The following is a 24,947-nucleotide window of genomic DNA, read 5'->3' on the forward strand; positions in this document are numbered from 1 at the left end:
TAGACTCTTCTCAATGAGTAGGAACAAAAGGAGAAGGAACAATGGGCATAACTTGCAGCAAGGGAAATTCTGATCAGACAAAAGGAAAATATTTCTCACCATGAGAGCACTAAGCATGGTATCAACCTGCCACACTTGACTGGGAAAGGTCTGAAACTTGATCAGAAGAGTTCACAAGAAACCTACCTTTGATTCTGGCCCTGCTTGGAGCAGGAGGTCAGACAAGAGAGCTCCACACGTCCTATGCAACCTGAATTACTCTTCAGTTCTAAGAAATCATTATGAAGAAACAGTGAACAAGGGATTTTTCCCAGTAGCCTACAGCACTCTACATCTGTTCAGTGATAACAAGTACTTTAGATTCAAAAGCTGTCAATAAAATACCTTCCACATGACTAAAGATCATGTATCTGTAATTAAGGGAGAAAAAGAGTAAGAAAGAAAACACTAGAGCTTTCACTGCTATTTGAAACAGAACAGGAGAAACTGGAGACTCACATTATACAAGTTATCATACAAAAGCTCTGCAAGAAAACTGTGAGGAATTCAAAGAAGACATGTACTGATAGTTCAAACAAACAAAATCAAGACTGCTCCTCCTTACCTGCTCTTCCCACCTCAATAAACATGAGTCAATGCCAAGAGGTGTTTCAGACCTGTTCAGACCAACCTGCATTTTGGTGTTACCTTCTTCAATTGTCTCAGGACAAAAGGCTCTCTGTATGTAGACATACCTTTCATACATACTTCCTCCTCTCTCCCACGGAAAGGTATACAAGGTGTTAATAAACCTAGAGAAAATACTTGCAACAATATACACAGACAAAGTTTTGTTTTGTTTTGGCTTTTTTCCCCCCCCCAAAGTGAACCACTTAGATACAGTTAAAATGAAACTGCCACCTTCTTCTGATTATCCTGTAAAATGAACCCCCTAAAATCTGACAAAATAGATGCAACTACGGTGTACAAGGTCAATGAATGCAAACTACAGTGTTTTGTGTAATGTGGACATCTGTCCAACTGGAAGCAGCAAGACCCAAATTCACTTCACCCAGATGGACAAGCAACCCTCAGATATCTGTCTCTGTTACTTGACAGCCATTTGGAATAATTTTCCTAAAAGTTATAACAATCAACACTCACCTTCAAGCAAATGGCTAATTTTTCCTTTAAAGTTGACTGGCATGTTACGCAGTTTACCTTTGTAAGTAATGTTTCTAGTGCTTATGTGCTGCATTTTCTGTCACGTTGTATGTTTGATTGCTACCTCTCCTCTCGGAATAATATTCACAGCCACATTTTACCAGCTTTAGAAAGGCATTAATAACTATATCCTTCACAAAAACAAAGAGATAGTACGTACAAAATCAGACACGCCCAGCATAAACCACTGCGGGGAGGGAGAATAGAAGGTCACTCATGAACTACAGCTGAGAGGTCAGATCAGGAAAGCACAACTGCCCAAGATGCAATCAAGCTAGTCATGAGGAAAGCCTTGGTGACAGCATCTGGCAAGGACCTTCACCTTCCAACGGAGAGGCACTACGCTGGAACAGTTGATGAAGGTCAATAGTACATTCCCATGGAAAAGATGGCACTTGAGGTAGAAGAGCACGTGCCCTGTTTTTAGAGAGACATAAAGCCATTATGAAACCTTCCATGATAAACCACTTTATCCGTACTGCTGCCAGAAAGAAAAAGAAATGCATCCATCAAACCCCAAAGTCTACATATGTGAGTCATAAAATTCTGTCTCTCAGCTGAATAGAGGTAGGTACCAGATGGAGCACTGCTGGCAAGTTTTGGGCCCTGCAGCTCAAGAAGGACATGGCCCAGAAATTCCCAAAGTCTGCTGCAAAGGGAGGACCAAACAGCTCGCTCCGTACAGTAACAAAAGGGCAGGAGGTCAGCACTTTTCAACTGTAGTACAAGAAATTGAAGTCAGAAACTAGGAAAATCTTGGTAATGGTAAGAATAATGAAAGACTTTAAAGGATCACCCAGGGAGGATGGGGTAAGTCCATCACTGGAGGCTTTTAACAAGTGTGTTGGACAAACATCTGCTGGGAAAGTTTAGATAGATCTGACCTTGTCTTGGGGCAGGAGGTCAGATTAGACAATTTATTAAGGTCCCTTCCGGCCCTACTGCTCTTTGCTTATAACAGAAATATGACAACAGAACATATTAGCAGCAGCCCTTGAGCACATGAGCTTCCCTAATATTTCCATAATACATCAGAGAAATGCTGTGAGACCCTGTGTGCAGCAGTTGTCCATTCCCACATGGTAACTTCTCCCTCCGTTCCTGGAGGAGCAATGCAGAGATCACAGAAACAATCGGTCTTCCAAACAAGTGTGTGAACAGGAGCTCCCCAGCACAGCCCTCCCAACGGGACAGTGCCTCTCACATCCCACAGTACAAGGACAGTTGTTAACAGGAGCCCATCTGCACTTTTTCTCTTGTTTTGCCTCCTTCACATCTCACCCTGCAGTCAGAGGAGCCCTTCCCGCCACCCCCACCCCCCCTTAGGCCATTCCTCTGTTCCTCCCTGAAATATTTTCATGTGTAAGATCTTCAAGACTGGATCCCTTTCATGTTTTGGGGAAGCCCCGAGCAAAAAGTCTGTGCTTCTAACAACAAAAAAAGCTTGCAGATTGTCTGCTTAGCATTACAGACCCTCATCTCCCCTCCAGCACTGCCCGTCCCTCTGCTCAGCTGGGAGCCTGGCAGGAGAAATCCCACCTGCATAAACTCTTCATGCAGAAGCACCAAGTCAGTGCTGAACTTTTGGTCATCCCCAAGACCTGCAACCTTCAGTGCTTCCTACCAGCTTGCCTGTAGCAGCCAGCTATTGAAAGCAAAACTGACTTCATGTAGCACTCTCATTAAAATTTTGGATCCCCTCCTAACGCTCCGCTGTGCTGTGCCATGGAGGGAGCCCACCCCATAGTCCTGGATCCCACCCCAAGGGAATCAGGGGACAAAAAGGGTAATGACCCAGTGCTTAACTCTAAAGCCTGTGGTCACATTCATCCCTTTGTCAAGTTCTCTTCAGAGTCCAAATAGAGGCACCAGATGCTATTGTATAACTGCAGCGATGGTGTGAGCTCCTCACAACTACAAAAGGGACATTTAATTTAGTCTACTACATTACTGGAAGCACTGTGCTTCTGCAAGCATTAATTAACGGCACATAGTGTTCTGTGAGATCAGACCGTCCAAACAGCAGAGTGTAAACTGCAAGTCCCAAAGTACTAACCTTTATCTCAGGGTTAGAGCTTGAGCTATCAACTTCAGCAGCAACAGAGGTTTTAGTTTTTGCTTCTTTGCGTGCCCCCCAACAACTCCTCCCGACTCATTCCTGTAAATGCAAAGCCGACCTCCAAGCTCTCAGTGTGTCTGTCCAGGGAAAGCCACAGTGAGCGAGATGACAGAAGCAGTCTGAGGCAGAAATACCCACTCGTGTGAGTACACCCCAGCATATCTGCACAGTTTTGCAGTCCCAGGAAATTTAATCTAAGTTTGCGCTGTCCTTAAGAAGGACAGTCCTGACTGTCCTGTGTAGTGCTGACAGCAGCAGTCATGGGATGGGCCAGGGATTGGATCCAACTGAAAAATAACCCTGTAAAAATAATAATCTGCTGCCAGGTGTGTGAGCTCCCTGATCAACATCTCTTGCCCACAGTCACACCAGAACATACACAAGAACAGGACCAACCCTTTCACTAGAAGTAGCGCCTGAAATTTGTATACGTCACCCATAAGACTATGCCCTGATGGGGGTGGAGAAGAGTTATGCAAGAGAGGAAACAAGCAGTTGGAGGTAGGACAGCACAATGAAAATATCTTAACAGTTTCACTGCTGACGCTGGCGTCTTGCAAAACGACACTCCTTCCAGCAACCCAGACGTTCCAAAAGGGTCTATGATCTTGAGTTCAGCCAAAGGATTACCAGGCACGCTAATGATGCGCATCTTCCTGGCACAGTCCTCTGGGATCACAACTGTGACCGATTTCAAAAAATAAAATCCTGTTAGAAGAAGACTGGAGATCAAAGCAGGAGGTTACACCCACCTACGTCCTGGAACAGGCATGCCCATGAGACAGAACAATTTTAAATTCAGTTTCAGACTAAATGTTTGTCCATCCAACAGAATCATTGGGTTAGCATACTTGAACGTTACACCTGTACAATCTCTTCGGGAGAAAAAACATTCTCCACCTGCCCTATAAAATGAATTAAACTGAACAGAGGTCTTACAAAGAAAAAGAAACTGCTCCTTTCCTATGCAATTCCCAGCTTAGGACTAGGCCAAGACTACCTGCTTAGCTTAGCTAGGAAATACATTGTGCTACAAGGTATCTTGAGTCTTATGTCACAACGGAAATGATCCAAATCAAAGTGCTTTTTTTTTTTTTCTCTTCTGAAAGTGTGCAAACATCATCATATCCTGTCCAATATTTCAGTCATTCCAAGCATGCCAGCAACCTACCCTGCTAAATGCCACTCAGCTAACCCTAAAGGACACACTTAAGAAAAAAAAAAAAAATTAAAAAAACCAGGCATTATGCAGAATAATGAAAAAGAAATTAATAAATAACTATCCATTCTTTAGAAATTATCTACCTCCTTTTAGTTCTTTATTTTGTCAGCCAGGAAAACAAATATTTTATTATTTCTTAAAAGGTAGTTCCTGCCTTTGAACTCAGTAGGTACAAAAAAAAAGAAAAATAAAAAAAATATTTTAATGATATTTTCAAGCCATTATAAAGACTTTGCAAACCTTTAAAGACCTATTGAATAAAAGAAATGCAAGTGACCAAAACTGAAGATTCCTCACAAGCTGAAATCGTCTTTATTTACATCAGTTCACGTCTCTGGGCTCCCCACAGCTGAGGATCTGCCTCGCTTACTGCGACCTCCATCCTGTCACTGATCTGCTCTGTGGCCTCCAGCTCACTCCCTCCATCCTCCTATTCTAAGGAACGAGATAAACGTGGTCTCAGAGGATGATGTGGAAAACGGCTCCGAAGAAGGAATGTGTGACAACCAAAGCTTTGTGTAAATCACTACTCCAGGGCTGTAAAATCCGTTTCCCTCAGACCCAGCAAGTTCCCAGCCGTCATCATTTTGAGTTATCTGACAGCACTAACAATAGCCGTCTTGTTTTACTGAGACTTACAGAAAACCTCAAAGGATAGTCTGGTAGCAGACAACTACCCCGAAATAGCTCTGGGATCAAACTCCAGTGTGAACAGCAGGGAGGGGCTTTTTGACCCCTCCCCTTGAATTACATTCCTTCTGATGAGCTTATCTCACTACCTTCAGAGCAACCCAAGCCTTCCTCAGTACCCAAACACTCCGCACTCCATCCACCATTATAATCTCCACGTCCTTGGCCCCAAGATGTCACAAAACAAAAACTCCAGTGGCCACAAAAAAAAAAAAACCCAACCAAAATTGCACTCAAAACCAAGCACATGATTAAAATTCACCAAAGCAACACCACTTTTTAAAAGATCTACTACATTTAAAGATCTCTGGAGGAAAAGGGCACCGATAGATACAGTGCATCTCTGAAAGCAAAGGTCTGCGTCATGCTGCTGTCAGGTTCAGGCTCCAAACAGGTTGTTCTAAAAGCCCTGCATGCAGCATTATCCGCAGCCGGGGTGGGCAGCGTAAGGCACCTGCACTGCTCCTCCAGCCTGCAGTCCAACCCTTACCCCAGGGTCCCGCATGGGTACTGGCTCAGGTATCCAAACCCTATTCTAAAGAACATGTTGTACATTTTGGTGATGCGACGGACACGCTCTGGTCAGGTGAAGGTAAAGGACAGCACCATGAACTCCATATAGAGCATATGCCCTGCGCAGCTGAAGAGCGATGCCGCTGCAACACCAGCTGATGATATCCTACTTAAGACAGTTGCATGTGTCAAGTTTAACCTCAAGAGGCTTTATTACAGGTTGCAGCGGACAGAAGGTACAGGGAGGAGCTGAACCTCACAGGCTCTTCAAAATATGTTCACAACTGTACACAGACACAAACAGAGGACCTCAAACTCGGGTTCATACAAAGCCACTCTCCAGAGCAGAGACAGACATCACGTGAAACGGTGACACTGCATCAACGTGCTTTCCAGGTGCTGCAATGCACATGGTGCTAACTGGAGTCACCATGAAGTCTTAGTTTCCAAGTAGTTCATATTCCCACCCATGGCATTTCTGGAATTTATTCTTAAAATAAAAAGAAACCACAGATGCATTAGCTTTCAAAAAAAAGCAAAGATTTTTAACCAATTTCCATGGTAACTACTATAAACTCAAATTACATTACTATGCTTACACCCGCGTGCCCTCTACATGGAGCATGGAATACCTGGACACATCAAAGTCAACACATCAACAAAAGCTGATGAAATGGGACGCATCAAGGTGGCTGAAAAATTTCACGTTCCCTCAACAAGAACACAACAAGGACGACAGCACATTCTGGAAACACCACAATGTTTTCTGATGCCATTTATTAAACAGCTCACTTCTTAGGAGTCCATAATACAAGGAATCAGTTGCATTCGGTTTTTTTACAGTTATGCTTCTATCCCCTCATCACAGACCTGCTAGCACATTTGGTGTGCAAGAGGGTTTGAACGACAGCTCCCACCAGCCAGGAGAGAGCACCTTGCTCGCCAGCCCTGGTGGGTTACTATCACTCTCCCACATTACTGCTGTGCTACACATTAATTATCGCACGTAAGCAGAGCAGGATCTATCCTTAAGCCAGACAGTTTAGATGCTCTCTTGAGAAGTAAGAGTTCAAATCCATTCTTCACCCACTTCATTTCCAGGAGGTAATCTTTATACCTCTTTATTATTTACCACTCTGACACAACATTTCAGCTCACCATGAGAGCTAAAAAAAAACCCCAGTTATTTAATTTCCATAGACTTGACTTCATTAACTTCTGGAGAGGACTAATGTTTGTGGCCCCTGGGAAAGGATATTTCTACATTTTTCCATTTTCTGGTCTGTTAATTATGGTTACTGAGAGAAGGAGACAGCAGTTAGATTTGTGAAATACAACAGGCTGTATTTTAATATTTGTCAAAGACACAGAGAAAATAATTTCTATTTCTTTTTTTATATAACCCAATCATACAAAGCAAATAAATTCACATACTTCAGAAGTCAGCATTGCCATTCTCCCTAGACCTTCATTTCGGCCAGCAGGAAATTAGTTGGAGAATCTTAGACGTCATTAGAAGGGATTATTTTTCTGTGGGATGACAGTGACAGAAAACATGAAGCGTTATAGCTGGGGACAGGCAGCTACACTTTTGCAGTAGGCAGCAGGAATACACTACAGGCAAGAACACCTCTCCAAGCTTCTGAGGCAGAGATGGGGACAGTCCACTACCTTTTGCCAATGGAGGACTGTGAAAACCCCAAATCATACTATTTGGCCAAGGAGACGACCAGTCAGAGAGCACCATCACACCTTATAGACCAAAGCACCCTGTAGGGAGCCCATAAACCATAGGTGTCCTTCTGCTTGTGAGGAACGTTAGCAATTTCAGAGCTTTCCAAACTCTACCTCAACCTCATCATCCCCACCAAGTCAACTGAGATTGCACCATCCCAGGAAAAGACACTATTTCACAGACACCACAGTTAACTTCTGACAGCACCCGGACACATTTCAGTGGAAAAGACACAACAGAGAGAAAGCCCTTCAAGTGACAGCCAGAGAGAACTATCCAGGAGTGGTTCCAGTAAGCGCAGGGATGGGGACAGGGCCTCCCAGGACACAAGCGGTGTGTCCATGGTGTTTCAGCCATGCACTCTGCCATTTCAGGAAAGCATGGCACAAAATGGTACAGCTCGAGAAGGATGAACGATCACAGTGCCCAACATCAGCTGGCATTTTCGGGACTTAAAAGTCCAGACCTCTGTGCCTATTTTCACATATAATTTGACCATAATACCAGCTAGTTGCTCCTCTAAACCCAAAGATGCCCAGGTAAACATTTGAGCAGCTATGCGACGATTTGGATCCAGGCACTGAGTCAGACCTAAGACCATCAGTTTTCTGCTAGTTCAATAGTCATCCAAATCTGTTTCCCAGTCCAGCTCCCCACTCCACAATGGGGAGGACGAGGGAAAGACAGTACTCTGGTTTTTAGAGGCAAAGCCAGCTGAAACTACAGACGTTGCTACTCACTGAAAAACACCGTACATCTGTTCCACAGCAGTGCCATAAAAGATTAGTAAGTGCTGTGCTAACAATCTGGAAAGGGAAAAGGACCTAGGAGAGCAAAACGTTATCAGTAAGTCAATAAAACAACATTTGTAAAAGACTGAAAACATACGGCATTCTTGCACAAGAGGCAGAAAATACTCCTAGGCTGATTTCTCGTCCTCCACTAAACCTGTCTGGTAACTCCAGGAACAGGACTGTGTCATACAGGCTAAGGGAAAAGTGGATCAACAGGGTGAGCTAAGGACAAAGCTCTGGACTCAACTCTATTTGTGCAGGATCACAGAGTGGACGCACATTAGCCGATACATACGCTTTCACTTTTACGTAAAGCTTGTGTTTACATCTAATATATCAGGGCAATTACAGCTGGCCTCAGCACTGGATTTGAAACAGAGTGCCCAGGCATCACATAAAGGCTTTTTAGGGGTGATCAGAGAGTAAGGATCAAGTGAGGCAGCTGTATTTCAGGGGCTGAGTATGTAAATTGCTAAAAAGCTTTGTTTTGAGGTCAGGTTTGGTAACGGACCATTAGCTTTGTACATTTTGCTACTGCTTGTCAGGGACTAATCCCTCATCCACTGCAGCGATTTAAAAGACGGAGCAATTCTGCCGAAGTCAATGGATTTGACTGAAAACACGAGATCAGTACTAACTGCCAAGCCCCCAGTATTGTAACAGCTTTGTGTAAACAAGAAACACCAAAACACAAATGAACTGCAAGTCTTCACAGCTCGTAATTTACATCCCGCCTCACACATCAGATTATGGTGACTCTCCTACTTAACCTTTATTCTTCATGTCATCGCCTGAAATGCTGAGGCAGAGAAAGCAGAGGCGCCCACGGATGCACATCATGTGCGGGCGATATGCTGACATAAACACACAGGGGGGAAAAAACCACCATAAAACCCGCAAAACCCCCAATACAATGGCACACATCGGCCGGTTCTCTACCCTCGGCCCAGCCCTGCGGACCCGCAGCAAGGCGGTGGTCCTTTCCCCCATCCCTCTCCAAAAACACAGGTAGGGATAAAACCACTACCCGCAGCCTCCCACTCTCCACCCGGGCTCGGAGCGGCACCAGCCGGGGTTTCTGGGGGCTGAGGAACGAGGGTCAGCGCGTTCATGAGGGGACTTAGTGAAGTTGGGCGCACGGGATGGATGGGATGCCGAGGCGAGGCCCCCTGCTCTGCCCCCACGGCAGCCACCTTCTCCCGCCGCAGGCTGGAAATCCTCCTTGGCCGTGTTGTGAGGAGGAGAGAGCCGGGCTGGCCGTCGCTGAGGTGGGCGCCGGCCTTCCCCGCAAGCCCCTCGACGCCGGCGGCGCTGACAGCCGCAGGTGACCGAGGGGCAAGGCCGGGGCGCGGCAGGTGCCTGCCGAGGGGAGGACGAGGGGCCCGGGGAGCTGAGGGGGGGCCCTCGCTCTCCGTGCCCTCTGAGGGGGGGAATTCCCGGCAGGCGAGGAAGGAGGAGCCGCCGCCTTCCCCCCCCGCCCCTGTACCTCTCTCTGCGGTGGCCGGAGGGGACGGGGTCTCGCCGCCCGCCCGGCTCGCCTCAGCGCCTCGCTCCCCTCCCTGCGTCTGGCGGCTCCCGGCGCTGCTGCGGCGGCTGCTGGCACTGCGAGGCGAGAACCAGCGCCGGCCTGTTTTCCAGCCGCCTCCCCTTCGGCCCGCCCCGGCTCCGCCTCAAGGATCCCCCCGCCTCCTCCTCCTCCTCCTCCTCCTCCTCCTCTCCGCCCGCTTCCCCCCACCAGCACCGGCCGGCCCGGCGCGGCCTGCGGGGCGGGTGGGTGCCTTCCCCCGCGGGCCCCCGGCAGCCTGCCTGGGGCAAAGAAACCTCAAACCCGAAACACCGAAACGGGCAAAGCCCCGGGGTTAGTAAATCCTCGTCTTCTCATTTAGGACAGGCCGGGGAGAGGACGGTGCCCGGGATCCCAGCATTAGCCCTCAGTGCCCCTCAGGCACACCACCCAGCCCGGTATGGGGTATGGACTCAAATACCTCTGGGCATGAAGCCTCCGCCCTGCAGACCTCTTCCGAGGGTAGGGGAAAGCAAAAAAATCTCATTACAATCTAACAAGCCAGGAGACAGCGTTCAGAGCCCTAAAGCAGAGGGGACGGGGCTTTCCCAGCTTCTGATTTTGATGCCTTTCGTGCAGGTAAAGGGTAAAAGTCTGCAAGCAGCAGTCCTGTAAACAGCACATTGTATTAAATTATAGTCTCTTTCAGAAAAAAGTTTGTCACCGGGAACGAGCAATGTGTACCACACAGGATGAGGACCCATCAGCCGAGCCGAAACGCTCAGACGTCCCCCAGCCTTCCCATTATACGCTGGCTGAAATTGCTTTTGGATGTCTGGAGAAAAAGTCTGGAGAAAAGACTGCGCCTTGGATGAAAATAGTCATGTCTGCAAATTGCCTTCAAGCGTTTTAAGGTTTTATAAAACATGCTCAGCTGCCTGCTGGAGGTTCGCACCTTCACAACTGGGGTGAGGCTGCTTAGCCTGCCAAAACATCTGGAGAAAACAACAATAACATGGGGTTTGGGTTTCCCAGCTTCAACCAGATATTAAGTAATAACTGTGCAAAATTTTCCATTTCATAGATACAGTGTTTGCAGGCCATTTTCTTCCAGACCTCGCACTCTTCTGACTGCCCTTTACTGCTGCGATCGCCGCTGCAAAGCACCTCAAGGTACCCAGATGCCGAAGCCATGGTAGTATTTAACAACCAGTATAGGAGGACAACGGGCATCTCATGGCTACACGCTGTGTTTGAAACGTGGTTTCTGAGCCTGCAAGCCACGGGGATGGCTGTCCCCGTCCAGCACACCGCAGGAGCCAGCCAGGGCTGCTGGGCCAGGCTGGGCACGGCAGGGTGCTAAGGGAGAAGAGCAAAGGCAGCAGCTCTGCCCGCACATGTGCCCCGCAGGACACATAGGGTGTCCGCTGAGCCTACAGATGGAAGCAGAGCTTTGCAAATTAAAGGGCTTGAGGGAAATGAGCCATATCCCTGTTTCAAGGAAGGAGGAATTGGCAATGAGGTTGGTTATGTTGGCTGGAACCAGACCAGCAGGAAATAGAATCAGTTTGATGGTCCAGCTTGGAGCTACCTATCTGGAGGGGATGGAGGGGAAGTCGGGACTTCCTGCTCATAGTCAGCATCTCACAGAGCAATACCTGCTCCCCGGGGCTGCCTCTAATCGAAGCTGCATCTGTTCATGGCCAAAGAAGAGCCATGGTGAAGAAGAGAGTGTTCCCACAGAGAAGCTGATCCATGAGAGATGCTAGTCATCCAGCAGCTGGGAAAGCTGGTGAGCCAATTCCTACTGAATGGCACTTCTATTTCCTCCATAGCAAATAAACAACCGTTCTCCAGGACTGCACTAGCTCTCAGCTCGCTTGGCTGCAATCTGAAGGATTTGAACTAAATCTAGAAAGCTCTGAGTAGCTGGGGTCCCCTGGGCTCTACCCTCTTTCTCCAGTTTAAATTTGGCAACACAGCCCAGCCAGCTCAAAAGCCCGCGGCATGCTTGCGAGACGTTTTGAGGGTATTCAGAAATGCAATTACCTATGAGAAAATAACGGTAAAATGCATTGCAAGCATGTTTAATACAGTGTTCAATGCATTAAGAGGAACTAACAGATACGGCTGATGTTGGTGTTACTGGGACAGTAGTTCCAAAGAAATCTGATGAAATCCTAAAATAAGCACTTTTTGTGCCTCTGACATTTGTTTTCTTAGCTTGTGGTTCGTGAACAGCTGGCCTTCAAGGTAAATAGAGCATCTTTCCTGGGAAGAACCCAGGAACCACAGCTTTATGAATGAAACGCAAAGCGAATGATAAAAGTCCAGAGAGTGTAACCCAAAAGTTAACAAGAAAGACCTCCTTGTGCAACACACCTGAGAAGACTGCCAAGAGCTGCAAGCCAGAGATATAATCAGCATAAAGAAAGAAAAGAGTATTACTGCCTGGAAGGTCTCTTTCTGGGAGGGTTGTTGGTTTTTTTGCACTACAGCAAGGTCTCCCAGGGACGGACAGAAATAGCTCAGGTCTCATGTCCTTTGACACACATTTAAATGGGGAAGGGAGCCTGGCAAACTGGTCAGGGGAGCTCATGGTGGGCATAAGTGGGGTGGAGGGGTACCTGGACACGATATTTAGCTGTACTTCTGGGATTGGGGGTCTTGTCAAGGGGATCTATTGGATGGATTGCTCATTTTATTTTTTTGCTAAGCAAAATAATGATTTAAAGCCATTAAGCGATTGTCCTCTAGATTCCTATTGACCAACATAATGCCCCATTCCTAGAACTGTCAGGCGAGATGAGGATCAAGCCTGGCATGAAGCTTTTTTTAGGAAAATAAAGATCCAGCTGCCTGGAAAAGAGAGCAGGAGTGGAGATGAAAAATAGGCAGCATTCAGTACCCTTTCATGCTCCAAAACACTGCATTCCTGACTTTCAGTATAACAAGGCTTTGCTTCTTACTATTCATACACAGCATTTTTCATCCTCAGATTTAAAAATATTGGTAAAAGTGCCATTATCCACTTGAAGTCAGCAATTTTTCAATGCAAAACCATCTGATACAAAGCACAGGGTGTGCTATGCTTCAGAGATTACCCACTCTTGCTAAGATTCAGAGCTGGCATTAAGAGCATGTCTGCAATCAAAAAGCCTGATTGCATGTCAGAAGTTGGGCACATGCTCAAATTTGGGGGGATCCACTCACACGCCGACACCTAACAGGACCCCTGTCAAGTTAAAATATAACTCAAACACAAACTACGTAGCTGAAAATAGGGGATTTCCAACTTTCTAACCCAGGAATCATTATCATAAAGGCACCTGGGTGCTGATTGTGGCTCCTGCTCTGGGCTGGGTGACACGCGACGGCAGAGCCGCTTGTGTTCCCCTGCTAAGTACAGTTTGGAAATGCCTGTGCTAAATAATTGCTTCACAACAACTCCAAACAGCTCAGTTGACATTTCCATCCTCTACAGTCCTTGTTTAACAGAGAGAGACTAATCCATTTTACCTGCAAAGTAGACAAAGCAAACTTACCGTGAGGGCTCAGATATAATGCTTTATTATCTTTCCATCCATACATAATACGGAATTTCCATGATTCATTCACCCACTTGAATAGTGAAAGAAAAACATACATTCCCAGGAGAAAAAGCAAAACCACGTCCGGTGCGGGAGAGAGAAACATTCTAATATAAATACAAAATCAGTTTTATCTGAAGCAAGACTACTGATCATAAACACAACGGGGAAGGGCAAAAATCAAACGATATCGCTTCTTCTGAAGGTTTTTCCCCTTTTCCTCACAATCCCTTGACAATAAGTCAATAAAAGGTTTTACCAAGACTACAAAGGGAATCTGAAAGCCCAGCAGCCTCCCTTTGAAAGTATGTTCAGGCTACAGGCAGTTTCAAAAGCCGCTTCAGAGAGTCTGCCCTTTGCTAAAAAGCCTTGTGACCTTCCAGTCATTCCAGCGTAGCTGCAGTAATTCATAGGAATGAGCAATAAATGACGTCTGCTATTCAGTCATCATTTGACAAGCTACATGACAGGGAGATCTATCATAAATATTTCCCTGTGATGATAAATAATCTAGACACAGAACCACCATCCTGCTCACCCTTATGGTTAGAAACAAAACAAGCCCAGGTGAGGAGGACAACTCCTGCTGAAATTCCCCTCGCAGGTTTTTTCTTCCGTATTCCCTTCTAGAAGGTGATTTCCAGAATGATGCAGCTCAAACAATAATTTCTTTTAATATCCCAAGAGCTACAGGCTTTAACACTTTCCTACATAGATTCCTGGAAGGATATAGCTGATGAGAAAAGTATCCAATCTCAACAACAGAAAAAAAATCTACGTGTGGAAGATCCATTGCAATCCTGGATAAATTGTTGTGGTGAGCATACACCCCGAGTGCTTGAAATCTGTCCCTATTTCTAGCTTGGATCTGTCAAGCTTCAAGTCCCAAATACTTATTCTTACCACAACCTTCTCTCTACTAAATTTAAAACTCCTTCACGATTCCATTTCTGCGAGTTCTCATAGCTAAAGTACCCCTTTGGTTTCATTTGGATAAGGAAAGGACCTTGGACAACTTCTATGTCTTACAAGAGTAAGTGCTGCAAGACTCTCTGGGACATATGGTGGCAACAACAGCCACCAAAGCCATTGTCTGTCCATACTGGAGAGAGAAAGTGCACAGGAGACAAATCCTTCCCGCACCTTCAGTCCCCACCATTGCCAGGTAAGCAGGGCTATTAGTGCATAGATCCCAGCTTTGGAATTTCGTGCATTTATTACACACTCTTTTCCCTTGCGCCTTGCTACATCTCTCAAAAATCCTGGAGAAACCCATCTTCAGGAGACAACAGGAAGGACAGCAGTAACCCAGCTGCACCACAAAGCAGATGCCTTTGAAAAAAAGGTGAAAAAAATACAGAGGCAGAAAAATGGGGCTGGTGAAGAACAGCAGAACAACTGTCCTGGGCGAGAACAAAGACCTGTCTAGGCCAGTATGCTGCCTCCACAAGTGGGAGAACAAGACTCGCCCCTCTCAGCTCCCCCTTATTTTCTGCTCAGGGACTTTGTGAGATGGACGTAGTTTCTCTGTATTTAGTAACCTTTTTGGGTTTTTATTTTCATGAGCTTGTCTGCTCTCCCCGTGTAAATATTGACAACCCCGACGCCCTGCAGCAAGGAGTTCCACCAAGGAACTGTATCAGTGACACATCCTTTGATTTGCTTGGAGCTTGCTGTCTTCATTTGATGCCCCCATGTTCTAATATTGGAAGAGATAGTGACCAGCCGACTTCTCTGTGAGTCTCTCACTATTCTGTACACCTCTAGCTTATCTTTCTAAAGGTATCCCCAGGAAAGTCCTCGTTCACCTAGCATGCCTTCTTACAAAAGCAGCTATGGACCTTTACTGCACTTTGTCACCAATTCAGCATAGGTTGCCTGAAACCACAATCACTTAAACTATTCTGAACACAAAGACTCCAGGAAATGAAAAATTGGCAGATACAAAGGAACAGGGTTGAATGTGGAAATCTGGGAGGAGGTTTTGCCAATGACAAAGCAGCTCCTGCTTTATCTCACAGCAGGTAGCTGAGGAAAGCACAAGCAATGGCAACGGCAGTGAGAACAGTAGAAAAATGCAAACTAGTCCTACGAGTCTCATTTTTGACTTCTAGCACTGGCTAGGTGACAGCAGTACTTCCAGCCAATATATACCTCTTCCAGCCAGTATCTCACTGTTATGGTTGTTCCCTCTGAAAGGCCACTGGCTGGTACCTGCAAAGGCCAGTGAATGATCCTGAGAGTTCTCCCGCCCCCACCACTTCCATCCCGGTCTCAGCAGCCCCTGCCTCGTAGAATCATAGAATCATAGAATTATAGAATCATAGAAGGGTTTGGCTTGGAAGACACCTTAAAGCCCATCCAGTTCCACCCCCCTGCCATGGGCAGGGACACCCTCCACTAGCCCAGGTTGCCCAAAGCCCCATCCAACCTGGCCTTGACCACTGCCAGGGAGCCAGGGGCAGCCACAGCTTCTCTGGGCAACCTGGGCCAGGGCCTCAGCACCCTCACAGGGAAGGATTTCTGCCTCCCATCTCATCTCCATCTCCCCTCCTGCAGCTTCAGGCCATTCCCCTTGGCCTGTCACTCCCTGCCCTTGTCACCAGCCCCTCTCCAGCTTTCCTGGAGCCCCTGTAGGGACTGGAAGGGGCTCTAAGGTCTCCCTGGAGCCTTCTCTTCTCCAGGCTGAACAAGCCCAACTCTCTCAGCCTGTCTCCATAGCAGAGGTGCTCCAGCCCTCGGATCATCTCCGTGGCCTCCTCTGGACTCGCTCCAACAGCTCCATGTCCCAGACATGGGACAGGACGTTGGCCTCCCCTCCTCAGCCTTCACTCCAGGCACCGGGACGCCCGCAGATGCCTGCTCGCACACTGCAGCTGTTCTCACTGACCAAAACAGCCCTGTTGTTTCGCTGTGCCCCACTGTCTGTCCGTGCCTGTCTCTCAGCTCCTGACGATGCCGAGTTCGCAAGCCGTCCAGTACAGAGTCTGCCTTTGTGTTCTGCACGTGTACGCTGCCAAGTGCTATGAGCCATCCTGGTACTGCGTTTCCTAAAATAGCTTGCCCCACAGATAACCTGCAGTCTTTAAAAGTCGCAGGTCTTGAAGATAAGCCCCTCATATAACCTGCACAAAATGAGAAGCAAAAGGCAGTCCTGGGGTGAAGAGAAAAGCTCTGAAGAAATACGCTAAGAAGTATAATAGAGAATACAGCCTCGGTACACCTACAAGCAGAAGAAGAAACTACTGCCAAGGGGCCCGAGGAGCAAGTATTATGTATAACCTGCACACAGACATAATATGACAACTGCTGAGCCACAGGGGTTTTTTACAGACAGCCTCCAAGTTCTGGCCATAAACATACAGCGCTGCTAGCAAAAGTGATCCAAAAGAATAACGATCCATCTAAATTATCTGAAAAAGCCCTCAAATTTAGCTCCTTCTTTACACAAAGATACATATTTTGTATACAAAATATATCCAGATAGCATTTTACCCTTCCATAACTTGCAATATATCCATTTACTCTTTCACATTTTATTTTAATAACAGGGGAGTCAAGCAAGCTCGATTGACAGGCCGGTTCCCAGGGAAACATGAGCAACTTATTTCTCTTAAATAGCAGGCACAAATGTTTCCTGTGTTAAACCGTGCAGCCTGCTGTGACATTCAGATCTCTAGGATATAATTCCAAAAGGACAAAATGTGTTTGCCTGGCTCGGAGGTGGGGAAGGAGAAAGGTAGCAGCACACTACAGCTAGCTGCAGGCACTAGCAGGGATCTGGCACCCAAATCATTTTTGTGGAAACAGGTCCCTTGTCCTAATCCCCAAAAGAAGGGCAAGACAAGACTTTTTAACAAATATCGGTGCTCCTTCAGTAGTTAGGGCCATATTCTGCTTTCACTTATCTCCTCTGAGCCAATATTCAAGTGGTTTTTAAGTGAGCAGGTGATAATTTGGCCTTGGAACAATTTCCCCCCCTCCTCGCACAATTTGCTTTTTTTATTAAAAAGAAAAACAAAGATTAAAACGCGGGGGTTTTTTCCCTCGGTTGCTTTAGGATTCAGAAGAAAAGAAAAAAGATAATGAAATACAAGTTTTGCGTGCCAAAGTTTCCAGGTGCCCAATGTCCTGTTACCAGGATGCTGAACAAACAGCCTGCAAACACGATCCCCTGCCTTTGTTCTGCCAGCTGGAAACTGCAGGTCGCTCTGCACCCGGACACCACCATGGACCATCTCCTTCCGAGATGATAGTCGACTGAGCAAAATGCTCCTTTCATCAGACAAAGGATACCGAAAAGGGACGTGGATTTTTTTTTTTTTTTACTGAGTTGGTGGGGGTTTTTTTTGTTCACCGAGGAACATTTTCTGCAGAAAGGTCTCTGTCCGTGCAAGTGCCTCAGCTCAACAAACAGCACTGGTGATTCATTACAGCGGCTGGTGACCTGTGTGGTGCTGAGTCTCTTCCTCACCAGGAAACAACCTTAATAAATGACATCAGCAGAGTGATTCAGTCGGTAGGACCATGGACTGCAAGTCTGCCACTCAGGTTCTAGCTCCAGATTTCCCTCTCCCAGCCAGCTTTTTTCTCTCCGCTTTCCTTCAGCTGTTAGCTCCCCATGCAAGGACTGGCTCTTCCTGCGCATCTAAATGGTGCCTAGCACGGGGGAAACTAAGCTGGGCTTTAATGCAAACACCAAAGTGCATGGTGAATTCACTCAAACGTCAGAATTCAAACCATTTCCCTGAACTTTCCATGAATACACACACACACACACATGAAAAAAAAAAAAAAAAAAGGTTACCAAAATGAAATGGAATGGGTCAAACATCAAAGGTAAGAGCTGGTCCTTCATGGAATTACTCGCTCACAGATACACATCCTGGGTCACACGTCCCAGTCCAGCTCCAACTGGAAACTCCATATCAGGTCATTAAAACAAATCAAAATAGGAGATGAGGCAAATTTCTAATGCGGTATGAGAAATGGTGAGAGTACGTGAAAAAAGTAATTTCTCTTTCCTGCATTCAGGCCAAATATCCAAATACCCAGTAGCTCTTAAAGTCCTGATGTTTCAGGTTTGTCTGAATCCTGCAGGTAATTTCCACACAAATGGAGAAAAGTTGTCTCAAATAAAATAACTGTGATCCTACGCAACTTAAGCCTTCAAAAATAAGAACAGCTATTTGATAAAACAAGCACATTAAGCCCAGTTGTCTTCCTAAATGCGAAGGGTCTTTTTCACCTTTTACGATTGTCGCTATACTTCAAGGCTGCTGTGATATTCCTGCTACTGAGGTGACCCAACACGGAAAGGCACTTAATTCATGTACAATTTTTTCCTTTTCCTCTCCAGCTAATGAAATCAATCTCGTTAGAGTCCATCTCACAACTAAAGCCCAACCTGTGGACCAGAAAACCACAGCCTACTACAGTCCTATCCAAACACTGACAGGTTTTCTTATCTCCCAGCATCTGTTTTCCCTCTCTGCCGCTCAGGCATATCAGCGTTTATGCAGTTGCACAAGGCAATGTGATATCCAGAAGAAAAATACTATATAAACACAAAAATAGGCGTAGTTTTAAACTTTTTTCAACTTGAAGACCCCTAAAAGCTAGTGGGTGATTAGACCTCTCTTGTGCATAGTTCAACCTACAGACCACGGTCCTACTTGTCGTATTACCTTCTGCTGAAACTTGCTGGTCGTGTAGGTGGATCGAAGCAGGTCCCTTTAAATCCTTTGTTGTGCTTGCACTAGTGGAAAACAGCTCCTATAAAAAAAAAAAAAAAATCCCTTCTGTTTGCCAAGCCGTGTGTAGAGATTATGAATCATTAAATGGCAGCCACGTGTCAGCAAAAGTAGCAGGAAGTGTCTTGCATTTGACCTTTATTTATAGTAGCAAGAGCACTTCGCAGCATATAGTTACGACAATCTAATTATCCTTGCTCACCAAGAATTTTTCCATTAAAAAAAAAGAAATAATATCTGGCTAATAGTTATCAGGCTGAAGGAACTCTGAGAAAGCCCTTTCAGTCTGTTGCCTGTGAGTGTTTGGAAGGTGAAGGACTTCTTTGGAGGTTTTCCTCTGGGTAAATGGAGTGAGGGACTCAAAATCCAGATGGCTTGACAAGCCCGTTGGTTGATCTTTCAGCACACCTCTCGTTCAATATACATCCTTGTTTCACTGCATCGAGCTGCGAGTTTGGGAAGCAAGAAAGTGATGAACTCTCTCTTTACTGTACACAGGTAATTTGAAACATATGTTTATTTTTTAGTAAATCCCACACATCAGAGAGCGTTACTGAATCAAGACAAAGTACCTCTGGGCTGCTATGCAGTGGGGAGCCTGGAGATGTGTTTGAATTATGCAAGGGTGTAAGGGGCATGCCTGGTTCTTCCTGGTATGCAAGAGAGCATTTTGGGACCTCTTCAGATTAAGAACCAAGTCTAGCAGATGTGATGAGTTGAATTAACAGGTCCTCGCCATTAGAAGGGGATTCTTTATTTCCCTCCGTTCTTTTGGCCCCTGGACGATCGGATAGTGTTCTGCCAGATTAGGGAGTTAAATCTGCTCTCAGAAGGGTCTGCTGCAGCAGAGGGAGGAGACCTGCATGGCCATGGGTAAGGGTGAAGGTGAGAAACAAGGCTAAGATGATCTCCATGAAAGGTCAACACAGCTTAAGCAATGGCCATTTTTTTATAGCATGGGCACCTGAGAGCTGCACGCCGGGTCATGCAATGAGATGGGTGAGAGGCGCGTGTTGGGACACATAGGAGCACGCCAGCACGTCCAGCCGTGTGACAGAAAAGGGGTCTGTTGCCCAGAAGGGATCCCATGAGCACAGATCCCTGCTAATAACAGTGGCCACAGCACCACTGCCTCCCTCCCTCTTTGGGTCTAGAGATCAAGGCAACCTCCTGTGTCAGCCTGTGGGAAGAGAGCAGGAAGGCAACCAGGGCGATGTATGGGAAAAGGGAGGGAGATGAGGGCCTGAAGCATAAAGATTAGTCCCTTGGGCTTCCCAGACTCCCGCCCTGATGAGGAAGGGCAGTGATCACCCTCTTACCATTAGCCTGAGCCAACACAGAGCCGAGACCGAGCCGGGCTTTGTCCTGTGTGACAGTTCCCAGCTAGCAGCACTTAGAAGAACCAAACCCAAGCCGAACGGCCCCTGTGAGCTCTGTCAGCCACGGCAATACAACACACTACTTTCTGCAGACCTGGCACTGAGGAACCCAGCAAGGAGATCGCAGAGGATGGTCTAACCACGTTATCAATCACCATGTGCTGGCTTCCCTGTGCCCACCACAGTCCAAACCTGGAAGTTCAAACCTGACAGGAGAAGTGAGCACTCGTCTCCTGCCAGGAGAAGTGAGCTGCTCCATGGTGTCTCTCTGCCCTCCCCGCTGGGATCCTCTCCATTAGCCCTGAGACAGAAATAATCCCTCACCTGTTCAGAGACTAGGGTCCATCCTGTGGCAAACACTGCTGCAACCCCACCTAGCCAGCTCAGTGACATCATGCTGGGCAACCCTGCTTCTTTTTTTTTTAATTAAAGCTCTTCTAATCAGATAGAGGTCTCCATTCTGCTTTGGACATGGATCAGGGATGCAATCCCTGTTGCCTTCCCTCCACCATTGGGTCTCCCTGTCCGGTCAAACCAACTCAGCAAGAAACTGAATGCTTGCTGGTCAAATGCCGCTGACACCTAGGTTAGTTGGTGGCCACTCCCAGAGGTAGTATGTATCTGCAGGATCAGGCCTTACATCCTACTGTCCTTCATGGATTCCCATTGTACCCCTCAAATTCCTTTGTGGCTCTTTCCTACACTTCTCCTCCCCCTGCTTTGTCTGGTTTAAAATCGTGTTGATCCCTATGATGTGTTCTCCAGGACAAGGCTGGGCTGTTGCAGAGATCCAGTCACTGCCCAGCACGCTCAACTCTCCTCTGGAAATCTTTTCCCTGTGCCCACAGCAGTGCACCAGATGGAGTCACCTCGGTGACTGCCTCCAAACAGCCCCAGCACCATCTGGATCTCACCCAGCTCATCCAAGGACTCCAGCTCTGACTCCATGTCAGGTCTGCACCACAACCGCATTCTTGGAAAGGGTGCATGCACCATGACGTTGGGTTGCTGTGGCAACCATGCTTGACATCATTACCTTTCCCCACGTCCACCGCTGTCACGCAAGAGGTTGTGAAAGCTTCTTTGGCACTGTCAGGCAGCTGCATATTTTAATGTTGGGGAAGAGACTCCTATTCAAAATCAGGAGCACGAGGAGCAGATGTGTCGTGTCTCCAGAAGAGCAGGGTCAGAGGGCAGTGTGATCTGCCTAGCACAACATCGAACATGGAGCCACAAAGCAAAACAAACAAACGAAAGCACGGTCCCATGGGGCTGGAGTCTGCTGCCTCCAGCAGCAAAAAGGAGCAGGTGCAGAGCTGCCTTGGCAACACCAGGATATTTTCCAAAGATATCCCTGGCTGTCTGCACAGGGGCTGGCTGCTCTGCTACAAAATCCCTCTTTCCTGCAGTACTCCAGGGACACGGTTGGGAGCAGAGCCACTATTCAGCCCACATGCTCCCAGCGGAATGGAGCCACTGTATGGACTCCATCCTCAAATGACTTTGACATCCTTGTGGGACGTGAGTCCTGGAGCTTGTTCCAGATCTCTGGTGCAGATGGTTAACATTTTACTTTCGGTGCTAACATTTTACAACCAGGGCAGAATCTGGGTGCCAGAATTCAAAGGGTTTTATGAGATACCAGAAAACATGTCATTTCCTGATGCCATTTATCCACCTGAGATGCTTCTAGGACAAGGGACATTGCCAACTCACACCTTGTCATCAGGAGTGTCCTGACCTTTGGAATCCTTCCTAAAGCCCATCCTTGCTGTTGCCTAATCAGAGAAACCCAGGTTTTATGATGTCACATACACACCAGAATCCCTTGAATCTTCTAGCCTCCAGTTTGGTGCTTTATGTGGAAGAGGCAAATAAGCCTAAAACTTCAGTTAAATGCCATGATCATGGGGAAGAGAAGGAGGAAGGACTGACATGATTTTCAAATGTGTGAGCTGGTTCTCCTGGAGTGTCCCTGTAATCCCTTAAGGAGTGTCTGAATTTTCAAGCAGGAATGTTTGATGTTTCCACAGCAGTGCGTCATTAACATGAAACATTAATATCTCCTCCTTTTATAAAGCTGCAGAACCTCAGAGGGCTTTGGGGGCCAACGCAGGATGTGGAGGGAAGCTTCATGGGCAGTTACAACCGGGTTTCTTCTCTGCTCTGCTGAGCGACGTCCAGACGGGAAAGAGAAGAAACCCAGCCTGATTCTTAGTTGGGTAGAGCTACTATAGACCCCACACAGGAGGCAAAAGAGAGACATCCCTGTAGCTTCCAGCCACGGATAAAGACTGTGAACCTTCCCAAGCCCCTTCAGACTCACCCTGCAGGGACAGAAAGAGAAGGGGAGCAAGAACAAGTAGTTGGATATGCAGCAGAGCTGATAATGCCCGATGACTCTGTGCGGATTTGTGCCTTGTGGTCCCACTCTGGTACGAGTTGACTGCAAACTTGTAAAGGCTTTATATCTATGACTCTTCTGCCATGAAATTTGGTGGAAGTTGGTCAAATGCTTCAAGAGAAGTTGAAGTAGAGAAGGTCACAGATGAAGCCAGTCGTCTCTTCCATACATACACAAAGTGTGTGTTTCCTTAGGAGACCAAGATAAAGCTATCTCCATGGCTGTGGAAACAAGCTCAGTAGAGACAGAGGACCTGGGAGCAAGGGCAGAAAGCCAGAGCCTTTAGCCAAGAGTGACAGGTTATTCAAGTCTGGGATGAGGTTACACCCAACAGATGGGATGTGCACCATGACACAGTCATGTTTCTCAACACCACCCCACTCCCAGGCCTGCTTCACACCACATCGACCCATTCAAGCTACTTGGGAATTTCCCAGATAAATTCCCATCAGAATGTGCAGATTCATGGAACACTGAATATTTCACAGAAAACACCTTACATTTGGTGAACCTCTGATGGAGCACAGGCAAGGAGATGTTTCCACTGGACAAGACAAATTTCCATTGGGAATCTGACTGCTAGTTCATGTGATGGAGTGAGGAACTCCTTACAAACCAACTTGTCCATACTTCTAGGGAGCCAGATTTGTAGATTTGCAATCAGGATCCCAGGTTATCCAGGCAGAGGATTTGATGAGCTCAAGACTTCTACAAAAGTGTGTCTGATAGCTCCTAGTCAAATCTGGGATAAGCTTGGCAGTTCATGGCTCTGGGGCAGCTCATTACAGGTGCAGTCCCAATTCACGTTATCTCCAGTCTGTTGGACTGTCCTTTGGTAAGCTTTACTGCCCCATCAGCCAGGCAGCCCAAGGAGCCATCCAACCAAATGGCCTAGGTAGACCTAAATCTGGTTGGACTGCCTGAGGTCATTTTTCCTTTTACCCCTAGAAATCCCTGCGACCACCACCTGAAACCAGCACATTTCTTGTCAGCTTGAAATAGCAGCTTCAAAACTGGCAAGAATCACACCAGCTCCATTTCACAGTGATGGGTCGAGGTCCATGTGTGAGTCTAGAAGCACTCGGATTTGGCATGGCCTCAGATGAAAATGTTATGAGATTTCCTTTGAAAAGGGGAAAAAACCCATATTTCTGTAGCCAGTAAGGACATAAATGAAATTTACCCATCCAAGAAATTTCTAGTGCTGACTGCTCTCATGCTCTGACAAACTCATCTGCTAGCCATGCCTTTCTATGAGATATGTGGTCCCACCAAGCTACATCCCTACCATGGTAGGAGAAGTCCACTTTTTTCCTGATCTCAACTCTGGCCAACAATTTCATGCATACAGATGAAGTACATGTGAGGGGACGGTGACCCACAATCATCAGTGAAACTTGGGAATTAGCACATTCGAGGTGATCCATGCACAGAGTCTTTCTCTCCTGCAGAACTCCTGCACCATTTATTGGCCTTGATAGTCCTAACATGTGCAATGGAATTTTTTTTACTCTAGATCTTTGCCTCATTTGTTGCAGGTATTGCCAGATATAGTGACCAAGGCAGAAAAAGTTAAATTATTCTCATTAGAAGTCTTTAGTGACATTATCAGAGATATAATACATGACATTCCTGAGAAATTTGCAATCTCAGCTTGCCATTTTTCTTACACTTCTCATTTTCTTTGCATTGGGGAACGTGTTCAATAGCACTGTCCTGATGCACTTTGACTGCAAACCCCACGAGGAAACTGAGCCAGGCATATCAGAACAAACAGCAGAGTTATGGACAGGCACCTCAGCTATGTCTGATAACCCCAGTTGACTCTCCAGAAACCAGAAATTCCCAAGAGAGGAAAGGGCCCAGCTCCCTGCACCAAAAAACCAGTAGTCTCTACCTTGATGTAGAGAGTGGCAGAGGATTTTCATGGGCTTGGAAGAACATTTGATGCCAATGTGAGGAGGTTTTTCAGTTTGCAGATTATAATGCAGAGGGTTCATCTGGGGTGTTGCATGTTGCCTTGCAGCCAGAGCGGGCCCAT

General features: G+C 46.7%; 1 protein-coding gene across 2 annotated transcripts in view; it reads right to left on the reverse strand.

The window, feature by feature from the left end:
• Nucleotides 1–19,150, reverse strand: part of SMOX (spermine oxidase) — a 64,193-nt gene extending 45,043 nt beyond the window's left edge. Inside the window, exon 1 of one of the 2 annotated variants that reach the window (XM_075752790.1) lies at nucleotides 19,058–19,150. The gene's annotated coding sequence lies outside the window, so the exon portion shown is untranslated. Of the gene's footprint in view, nucleotides 1–9,762; nucleotides 9,919–19,057 lie in introns of those variants that run through there. The other variant, XM_075752789.1, reaches the window with a different exon arrangement.
• Nucleotides 19,151–24,947: the final 5,797 nt, after the last annotated feature.

The sequence above is a fragment of the Balearica regulorum genome, chromosome 4 (genome assembly GCF_011004875.1).
Source record: "Balearica regulorum gibbericeps isolate bBalReg1 chromosome 4, bBalReg1.pri, whole genome shotgun sequence".
Lineage (NCBI taxonomy): Eukaryota > Metazoa > Chordata > Aves > Gruiformes > Gruidae > Balearica > Balearica regulorum.